Source organism: Protopterus annectens, chromosome 5.part1 (assembly GCF_019279795.1).
Source record: "Protopterus annectens isolate FY-2018-M chromosome 5.part1, PAN1.0, whole genome shotgun sequence".
NCBI classification, from domain to species: Eukaryota; Metazoa; Chordata; order Ceratodontiformes; family Protopteridae; genus Protopterus; species Protopterus annectens.
The window spans coordinates 117,358,995-117,370,538 of NC_056736.1; positions in this window are offsets into that span (position 1 = coordinate 117,358,995).

Here is an 11,544-nt window from a genome sequence, read left to right on the forward strand (position 1 = left end):
GCAATTGTTAGAAATTGCCCTGCATTGGTTCTTTGTCCCACTTTTCCTGATGCCTTTGCTTGGAGTTCTTGCTTTAAGTGTGAGGTATGCAGGGTGGCATGGAGGTTTGGATTGTGTCCCTCCTTTGTATACAAAAAAAAAAAAATCTGGAGAGACAGAGATTGGGAAGAGTAAAAGAGGACAAGTGATGCTTTCTTCAGATGCTTGGGTGGAGCATCACAAGCTGTGGACCCCCTTCCCCTTTTGGCGTGTGCAGAGTTGGATGGCTGGTTTCATGGGCTGAGATCTGTTTAGTGTAATGATTGCCTTCCGCTCATGCTCGGTCAGGTAAACTCATCCGCCGGATAGTGTGGATGAGTGGGACTATCTTTTAATAGGATAAAAAAAGGCTCTATTCTTGTGGGGAATTTAGTCTCTACTTGCAAGCTACAGTGGAACAAATGGACTGAAAGTGGTACACATACTAATGGCATATAACAGCTTCATCTAGGAAGGTTATGGGATGGTTCAGTAGGCTAAATAAAAATAAATAAATACATGAATAAAATAAATAAAAAAATAATGAATGGAGGGGACCCTTTGGTGTGGCAATATGAGTAAGTCATAGATACATCAGTTAGCTGTTCAGGAATTCCTTTAAACAAAGTGTTTTTTGTTTTTGTTGTTGTTGTTCTTCTCCCTCTGTCATACTTACCATTGTTTTTCTTTTGGCGGAAGCACAGGATGTATGGCAGAGGTGGGTAGCTATTGTCAATCAGGAAATGAGACTGCAGATGGTAAAGACTAGGTCTGGGGCCTGGTTATACCCAGGTATTTGTATTATGTGAAGTGGGGCACAGCAGACAACTGATGTTTCCACGGTGGAGGGGCCGGCCATTGGAGCATTGCGTAATATGGAGTCAGGTAATGACATGTTGTTGGGACATCATGTAGGCATGTCAGAATTGGTTTAGTCAGGAAGTAATGTGGGTGTAGGGGAGGCAAGTCACATGAGGGGTCTGGGGAAATGATACATACCATAGTGGGTTGGCAGAAATTTAGTGAAAGGGGGCAGGTCTTTGGTGAGGTGTTCATTGGGGAGGGTAGTGCAGGTTTGCTTATCTGGTATTTTGTGTCATCCGTTAGTGGGAGCGTCTCAGCTACATGCAGTTGGTTGGACTTTGGAATCTGGCTAGGTGATTGGTTAGCTACACAGGCTCTGGGACATGGCAAAGGAGAGTTTTTTTTTTTTTTTATATACACCTGAAATACTATCTGCAGTTAAGGAGAAGATTTGGATGGGAAGGTATGTAGATATTTTTGAGTTAATTGATGTGAAAAGGGTCCAGCATTTGTTGAGACTGGAAATGACAAATAGTAAATATCTTCTGGTGGCATTAGCAGCTTTGAGGCTAAGGAGAGTAGGTAGGCTGCGTACAAGGACATGGGAATTTGGGTGCTAGGATTAGTGTAGCGCATGGTGGTATGGTTGGTAAAAGATATTTCTTTGGCATTACCATGCTTGTGTTACTTTCTCATAACCTGTGAGGCACAATGCCTATGCATGGGGAATGCCTGGTTGTGGTATGATCTGTGGTTTTGGAAGTGGAAAGCAGTGGATCATTTGCTGCATTGGGATGGTGGGAGGGCTATTTGTTCAGTTTGAATTCAACTTCATCTGGCTTTGGTGGGTTACCTTCATCTTCAGGGATTTCAAAGTTTATGAGGTATGGGGAATTTTCATGGCCAGAGGTGGATGTCCTTTTTGGGAACGAGAGGAAGAGCAGGGGATTCATTGTCCTGTAAGGGGTAGGTATTGTGGGGTATGCTCAAGTAATTTCCTGATTTGGTAGTGGCAGAGGAGTTAATTAATGGATTTTCAAAATATTTTGGAAGGCTTGGTAGATTTGGTAGAGAAGCAGCAGTGGATGGGTAGGTTATTGGTCTCTTTTGACAGTCCCCCTTTTGTCAGTTTTATATCTTGCCATTAGTTTTGGTTTCCAAGAAGGTGGTTGGTGAATTTTGTTTGCTTTCATGTACCCTCAATGCTCACTTTTGCCCTAATCTTTAAAATACTTTGGAATACAGGCACAATTGCACTTAGAATTTTTTTTAGGAGTTGCTGCTACTATCATTAACCCACATGTGTAACAAGCTTTAATTTAAGATGCTACTGCTACCAGATCTGAAGCAAGAAGAAGAAGGGTATTTAGACCAATATGACTTATCATGGACTGCATAACACATAAATTGCAGATCAATACTAGGTGGACAGGGAAACACTACAGAAACTATGCAACCTCTGCTACCTCCACCTCAGGCCCCAGGGAAATCATGGAGAACCCATCCCATTGGAAATAAAGGTATGATTAGCAATACGTATACTAATTACTGATACTTTCCAGAGACCCACTGGTGATATATTAGGCATGTCACAGGCATCAGACTCTAGAATATTGCATCGGTTTTTAAATGCAAGACTACAACATGCAAGGGATCACATCTGTTTCCGCACACCCCAAAACAGAGAGCAAGAACCATGTAGGATTTTTATGCAATAGCATACTTGACAGCAGTTTTGAAGGCCACGGATTACATGCACATAAAAATAAAAGTACCACAAAGTGAATGGGAAAGGAGGTACATTAACAAGAAATGATACCACTCTATAAACTGCAGGTTGTCTGTAATGCCCAAGTGATCATCTACAATATGTGCGCAGGTAACTCAGGCAATTTTCATAACTCACATGTATAGCACACCTTGTGAAGTCTACACAAGGTTTGCTAGATGTGACTTTCAACAAGGACATCTAGTAGGGGTGCAGGTTATGCACTGGAACCCTGCCTCATTACATTGTTTTGGCTACACATGTAAAAACCCATGACCTTGCTAAGAATTTATGCAATACTCTTCTACAATAACTCTTTAAATTCCCAGAAAATAAAATCTACATTTTTATGTTATGTAGCAATCTTTACAAACCTTTGTAATGCAGATAAATAACTGCTATACATTGGCTAAGCCAACTGTAAATGGTAAAACAATGCAGACAGATAAACCAATGGATGTATTGGGCATTGCAATCCATCATTAATGTTAAACTAAATGTATTCTGTAATAAATAGCAACATATCTTTGAAAGAAAGCAGTTTAGAAAGTAGATAAATCTCCTCAAACTGTAGCAATATCAAACTCTCTGGAGCCAAACAATCTCCCTACTATGATATAACTTTCTTGGCTACACAATTACCTTTATATTGTGCAGATGCAGCCTTCCAAGCACTGTGAGTATGCAAATGAGATGTTAAATCGTTAGCATTCATGAATACCACAATCTGCACTTAGTGTAGGGAAGGTAAATATGATGTAAGGATTTACACAATTGCATGCACATGCCCTAGCATTTCAAAGATGAGCATTGAGAAGTGTTACCTGCTAATGAGTTGCAGATGTCAATGATTAGTCAGACTACAGAAACAATCAGTAAGTCACAGTCTCCCCTCTTTGATGTAGACTTATTGACGGTGTGTCAGGAAGAAGAGACTTGCCAAAATGTCTGAAAGTACATTGACTAAGTTAGGAGAGCAATATTCCTAATATTCAAATGTTGTTTTTATGAACACAGTTCCTGACTCTTACTAAGAAATGTTGTACATATTCACAGGAGTACATTACTCATTGATACAGATACCATATGAAATAAAAATGAGATTGCATTGATCTTAAAGCTGCATTGTTTGGAGTCTTTGTTTAATACTGTGTGATTACATGGGTATGCTAATCTTCTCCTTTCAGCTGTTCCCATTAGGGGTCACCACAGCAGATCAATGGTCCACAGAATGAGTGGCTGCAGAGGTTTTACAGTGTTGAGCTGTCAGCCCTGCACCCAACCTTCCTCAGAAGGCACACACTCACACCTAGGGCCAATTTAGAATGTCCAATCCACCTACACCATGTCTTGGTAATGTGGGAGGAAACCAGTGCACCCAGAGGAAACCCACATGAACACAGGGAGGATATGTAGAATCCACACAGAAGATACCCCAGCCAAGAATAGAACTGGAGAACCTCTTGCTGTGAGGTGACCACTACAGCTTTGCCTGCCATACCTCCACAGATAGCAGCATAGACAGCTTGCAATTTAGGGTCACACCTTGTCATCATTACCTTTACAATACCTGCCCTACCTAGTCCAGCTGTGTCAGGTAGCTCTGCTCTGGCTACTGGTACAGTGGTACCTTCTGGAAGCAGTATGAGTGGAAGTGGTGATTTTGTCACCCGGCAGGATTTGACATGGCTGGTGCAGAATATAATGAAGAGAAGCCTTGGTGCCCAAATTGACAGGGTTGAAAAGATCCTGAGTTGCATCACTAAATTGATACCACATCTGGCATTAACCCAGGCAAATGACACAGGAGGCAGTGATAGCAGTTCTGTGGGTGAGCACTAGATTCTTACTATTCTCAGGCTGGACATGGCTACACCTCCAGTATCCCCTATCTATTCTAAAGCATGGTGTCTCCCAGCCTTTTGTGTCTATCACCAGCCCTGTCTGTCTTGTATGTCCTGTCTGTGTGCACCTGCTTGCTAATCTACCCTTCCAACCTGACCCTGACATTCCTAAGCCCTATCCCCAACATTCCTCTCTCTTTAGAAAAATACAAAAAATTGAACCTGCCCCACACATATTTTTCCACATTGCTTCTGTGTCTTCTTGACACACTTGATTGGGTCCAATTGGCTGCACAACATTATTCTACTGTTGTCATCCATTCCTGGTGTGGTGCCTCCCTAAAGTCATAAAATTCTTTGTACAAATCTATATTTATTTTCAGAAGAATTGGATGGATATGCTGCCCTCCCACCACTCTTCTGCAAATTCTTGTATTCTTTTCCCTGTGTCCTAGCCTCTGATACCTCCACACATTGTCATCACTGCCCTATCAACCCCTTTTTCATACATTTAATCTGATCCAAAAATAGAGTCACACAAAACACACATGGCCAGAAATGGCCCATGGAAAAGCCTTCACTTTTTATCCTCATAATTTGCACACATGTTGGCATATTGAACTAATGGTCAGTGATAGTGAATGCTGTTTAACTTACTATGGCAAAAGCTGAAGATTTTAATTTCAACTGCAGTAGTCCAGTTTCTTTCATGTGAATATGCATGAATCTGTTGTGCTATGGGAATATTGAGAAAAGGCAGACTAAAGGCATTACTGTGAAATAGTTACTGTAACAGTTCTTAGGCTACTGGATGTGATGTTCTTGAAGTTTCTATGTGGTATATGTCGCTCATCTGGTCAGGATAAAACAGATGAACATTCATGGGTTCAGTTCAAACAGCTTCATTACACACAAACACATCAGAAATGAGGCTTTGTAACTTAAACTTAAACTTACAAACAGACTGACTACCACACTCATACATGTTAACACTCTGGCTTTTCTCTCAAAATGACACTGCTGCCTGCATGTGCTCAGTATTTATATGCATTTGCTACTTTTGGAAATGTCTCTTTAAAGTACATACATGCACTCTGATCTACATCCTCCCTCTTGAGAAGTAGTCTGAATAGAACTGATAGGCAAGGTTGTTTTGGTTTGCCTAGATAGAAGTCTCTGAGCAGGTGAGCCTAGTTGGTTGTCATGGGGTTTATTTCTGAGATTAAGTAAATTCAAGAAGATATCGGTATTGTCATGCTTTGACCTTTTCCAGTAATTGCTCTGCACTCTGTACTGCACGTTCAAGCAAGGCTGTTTGACTGAGGATAATCAGGACTGCTTGTAACATGGATAAAGTCCCACTCCTTAGCAAATCTCTGAAACAATTGACTGGTAATCTGAGAACCATTGTCAGAAATAACTGTGTTTACTACCATGGACTGAGAAATGATGTTTCATTTTAGTAATAACAGCACCAGATGTTAGGTTAGGTAGCAAATTGATCTCAAACCAGTTCAAATAAGAGTCTATCAACACTAATTAATTTTGAGTGTTACACTCAGATATGTCAGTTGCTACTGTTGACCAAGGTAGTTCAGGAATTTGGCTTAGCTTAAGTGGCTCTTTTTGCAAATGTGACTAAGTATTGTTGCACACTGAACAAGAAGAAAACACTTGATCAATGTATTTTGTTAGAGAAGGCCAAAATACTAGTCCTCTCACCCTTCTTTTAGTAGAATCAGAACCTGGGTGGCCATGATGCAAAATCTGAATGAATTCATGTTTTAAAGAAATAGGAACAACAATTTTGAACCTTTGAAAATTATACCATCTTCCATCAGCATCTCATATCTGTATGGAAAGTAAGGCTGCACTTCTGGTGGTGCACAGGATTGCTTTGACGGCCATCCTACATTGATGAAGTGGTTCAGCTTTTGCAAAATTGGATCAGTCTATGTAAGATCTCTTAGCTCATCAAGTCTTATGGTAGAAAAATTACGCACTTCCATGACATCAAAGTCAAAATTCTCTGCATCAAGCTGTTCTGTAGTACTTCTGGATGATCTGGATAAGGTATCAGCCAGATAAAGAAGTTTACCTTTTGTATAAACCATTTTTAAATTATACTTTTAAAATTTGAGCATCATTCTTTGTAGTCTTGCAGGAGCTGAATGCATAGGCTTCTTTAAAATACCAACTAGAGGTTGACGATCAGTTTTAATCTGGATTGCTGGGCTATAAATATAATCATGGAACTTTGACATGCGAACACTATTGACAAAAGTTCCTTCTCAATCTGTGCATACTGCACCTCAATTTGGTAAGAGTTCTAGATGGATAGGCAACAGGTCTGCCAGCTTGAAGGATAACTGCATCAAGACCAAACTTTGAAGCATCGCAGAAAAGAACTACTGGTTTGTGGACATCATAGTATCTTAATGTAGGCAAATTAGCAATTTGTTGTTTGAGGTTATTAAATGCACTCTGGTGTTGTTCTAAACATGACCATGCAACATTTGTATGTGCTAGTCCTCTTAAAGGTGATGATATTTCACTAAAGTCAGGGATACTCTTGCCCAAATAATTAATCATGCCAAGAAAACACTGTAGGGCTTGGACATTGTCTGGAGCTGGCATCTCAAGAATGGCTGCTTGTTTAGAAGGATCTGGTCATAAGCCTGTACTGGTAAATAAATGACCTACATAAGTAACTTATGGTAGTCTGAATTTGCAGTTCAGATGATTGAGCTTTAAATTCACTTTACTCGCTCTGTCCAGAACTTTCCTGAGGTTTCTGTCATGCTCTGCTTCACCATTACCTCCAAACAGTAAATCATCAATTATTATTGCACACAGATAGCCTGAAAAAATTTGCTCCATTGCACTCTGAAAGACTTAACTGGTAAAATGTATTCCAAAAGGCATTCTGAGGAATCTGTATCTACCAAATTGGGTACTGAATGTAGTCAGTAGTGAAGATTTGCGATCAAATATTACTTGCCAAAATGAACTCTTTTTATCAAATTTAGAAACAAACAGTGGCATTTGGCATGAGGGTTGCAATTTCCTTGACTGTACACATAGAAGATGAGTTCATTTTAATGCCTTGTTCAAGTCTCTTGGGTCAATGCATATTCTGATTTCATCTGAATTTTTCTTATGAGCAACTACCATGGATGACACTCACTTATTTGGTTCTGTGACTGGACAAATCACACCTTGCTGTACCATTTTCTGTAACTGGACCTTGACTTTGTCCTCCATAGCTATTAGAAGTCTCCTTGCTGATCTGACCACTGGACTGACCTCTGGGACTAACTTCATGGAGTACACAACTGGAAGTTTGCCTAGCTTGTTGTCAAAAACATCATCATACTCTGAGAAAAATGGGACATGTGCTTACATGGTGTACTTCTTTGGTAAAAGAAAGCAGTTTCATTCTCAAACTGTCTTTGAGACCTAATAATGACTGCACGGGTCTTCAGAATACATAAAATTGCAAGCTGTAACTTTTCCCTTCCGAATAGCATGAAAGCATTACTGAGCCTTTGGTTTGAATCTCCTCACCTCTATAAGTACAATTGGCCAAATTACATTGCTCACCAGCTCTCACTTTAGCAAATGCTTCTGCTGATGTTGCATTACATTTTGAACCAGTGTCTACTTTGAGCTCCGTGGGTTTACCATTGATCACGACAGTACAAAATACTTAATTCTTTGCCACCAAATTTACTGTATTAACCTTTACACTGACCATTGATACAACATCTACATAGAAAGTAGAGTTGCAGCTCTCTATATGATTGACTTGCTTTGTTGAGTGACCTTTCTTAATAACTGAATGAGGTTTGCTTGATTTACAAAACTTTTGAAAATGGTTCCATTTTTTATACTTGTGGCATTGTTGACCAAATGCTAAGCACTTCTTGCTTTTAGACTCATGGTTGGCTCCACATTTACAACAGTTAATAATAAGACTTTACTTGGATTTTGCTGTCTCACTCTTACACCATACTGAACATGCTCCTTTAACTGAGTTAATCTTGGAACTTCCTAGAAAGCTCCGGCTTTTCCTTGCCACTCCTAAAGGGGTTGCTGCTGCCATGTGCTTAGGCCTGTTTCTGTTTGCCATTTGTTGCATGCTGTTTATGTTTGTTCTAGAGGCTGCTGAAACCATGTTCTTATCACTTGTAAGCATACTTGTGTGTCTTTCTGTGACCTCATGGATTTGACAAATCTCTGTGGCTTTGCTTAATGTTAAATCACTGTCACAAAGCAAAATCTTTCTCACTGCAGCACTAGTAACACCACACACAAGCCTGTCCTTTATTAACTCATCTTTCAAGTCACCAAATCTGCACGTTTTAGCCTTGTTTCTCAAGTCAGTGATATAAGCCGCAAAAGTTTCACCTGACTTTTTGTCTCCTGTGTAAAATAAGTGCCTCTCTAATGCAACATTTGTCTGGGAGTTGCACATTTCTCTAAATTTACATTTTAAGCACTCAGGGTCCTCCCTGGATTCAGCCTGTACCACAGTATGACAATTTAGCCCTTCTCCTGCATATATTTCTGGTGCATACACAAATGAATGCTCCCTTTCAATAGCTTCTGACCCCAGCTAAGTTAAGTACAATGAATGTCTTTGTACGTGCATCTTTGTCAGAAAAAGCTGCTTGCATGAAAATATTGTATTCCTGCTCGAATACTCTCCAGTTCTCTGCTATACTATGATCAAACACAAGTGGGCTTGGTCTGAGAAATGCCTCTGCCATATCAACATACAGTAGTGAAGGTGCTTGAAATCATGTACGAACATGCACACATACAAATATATATATATATATATATATATATATATATATATATATATATATATATATATATATATATGTATATATATGCCAGAACTTTATGCCAGTGTTTGTAATTATGCCCAGTAGCATAACAAACACTTTGAAATAACTGCACTCTGCCAAATAAGTCTCTGTAGCACAAGAACACTCTGTGAAATCATTGTATTTTATGAAACCAGTCCTTATCAGTGTAAGGAATACTTTGAATACTTTGCAAATCAACTGTACACAGCAGAAAAAGCTCAGAGTAAGAAACAATTCAGAATGAATGCACTTTGCAAATAAACTGCAAAGCACAAGAACCTTTCAAAATGACTGTACTTTGCAAAATAACTCTGTACAGTGTAAGAAACGCTCTGAAATGATGGCTTTCTTTGAATAATTGCACACAGCACAAGACACTTTACAAAATGGCTGTACTTTGACTGCACTTTGCAATATACAGTAACTGTACTTTGGATACAGCAAACTCTTTGAAATAATTGCACTGTAATAAAGCACACACTCTGCAAACACTTTGCACACTCTGAGATACTTCGAACAACTCTAGTTATGCTTTGAATGGGTTCAGTCAAAGCAAAATAGTTGCTTGTGCCCAGACAAGGTCTTTTACTAAAATACATGCAGTTTCCTTGCTCATTAAGCTTAATTTGCCTTTTTATTGTACTTGTTATGCCATTTTTAATCTCTTATCATGCCAATTATACTTTTCATGTGCCCATTTTACATTAAACATGCTCGCTATACAAACCAAAGGTAATTCTGAATGACATATGAATTGCTTTGCTAGTTTTTATCACATATAATGGTTTTGAACATTTATTTTAATTAATTATGGGGTTTATGTCTTTCGTTTCCTTAACAGTACTTTTTTGTGCTACTTGTTTGATTTATAATGCATTTTGTGCCTTACAAATGCGCCATTTCATTTTCTTTGCCAAATAAATCATTTGTGCAGTTTTCTTTACCTTTAGCTTGTTTCTGGCCCTTTTTCATTTGCCTGTGCTCCATTTCACTCAACCTGCTTAGTCTGCTTTTACCTTCAACTCTGCACCTCATGGCTCATAGAAGTAGCTCTTCTGGTCAGGATAAAACAGATGAACATTCATGAGTTCGGTTCAAGCAGCTTTATTACCCACAAACACATCAGAAATGAAGCTTTGTAACTTAAACTTAAATAAACTTACAAAAAGACTGACTACCACACTCATACATGTTAACACTTTGGCTGTTCTCTCAAAATGGCACTGCTGCCTGCACATGCTCAGTATTTATATGCACGTGCTACATCTGGAAATGTCTCTTAAAGGTGCATACACATGCTCTGATCTACAGTATGTTCAGACAATTCCAATGCTTTAGACTGATATTTTGTATAGTGTTATGGGTTTCATTATGTCTGTAGGTCAAATTGTTATTTCATGACATTTCATATTCTTATAATATAGTTAACTGCAATGCCTTTTTTCTCTCCATTTACAACATTTCATTAACATACCATTTGAACAGTGCAGCAAGACATTATTTGCAAAAACACTGCAGCCCCAACAGTGAGACTTAGTAAGGCTTCCTTATCCTGCTTATGTCTTAAAGTTGGTCATACTCTCTTACCCCTTCCTTCCCCCCATAGCAAACACATTAATGTACAGAGCATGACTGATTAATAATGAGGAAATAAGTAAGAGTAACACACCATACAGATGGTCTTACATGTCCCACAAAAAATATCATTGCTATTCTTCTCTCCATGTGCCAGTATCTCTCTCTACTCACCCCTTCTGCTTCAGTAAGTTGTTGCTGTCCTTCTATTCTGTAATTAAAGTGGTGTGATGAGGTATTGCTCAGATCTGTAGACAGATTTTTGTAAAAGATTCTAATCCAGGCGTTTATGAAGTGTTACTGACTGTTTTTAGTACAGTGTTTTATGTGTAGCTGTTGCCTACATATTTTTATGAGCCACCTTTATCTTGCTTCTGTCATAAGTTACTTAGCCCCTACCTCCCTCTCCCTCTGTCTATTTATCTTCTTCCTTCAGTGTCATTAGTCTTCCTCCTCTGCATTTGCGCAACTTAAGCTAAATGGAAGTACACAGCTTATGGTAAACTCGCATGAGTGTTTGCCTTCTGCCACATTACTGTGGTATCCTTCATGCTGCTGTGTTTAGCTATGTATAATCAGGTTAATCTATTTTTCAACAAGCTGAAGAACTGAATGTACAGCTTACATCTTACAGTTGTCAAGAGGGTAATGAAGACCA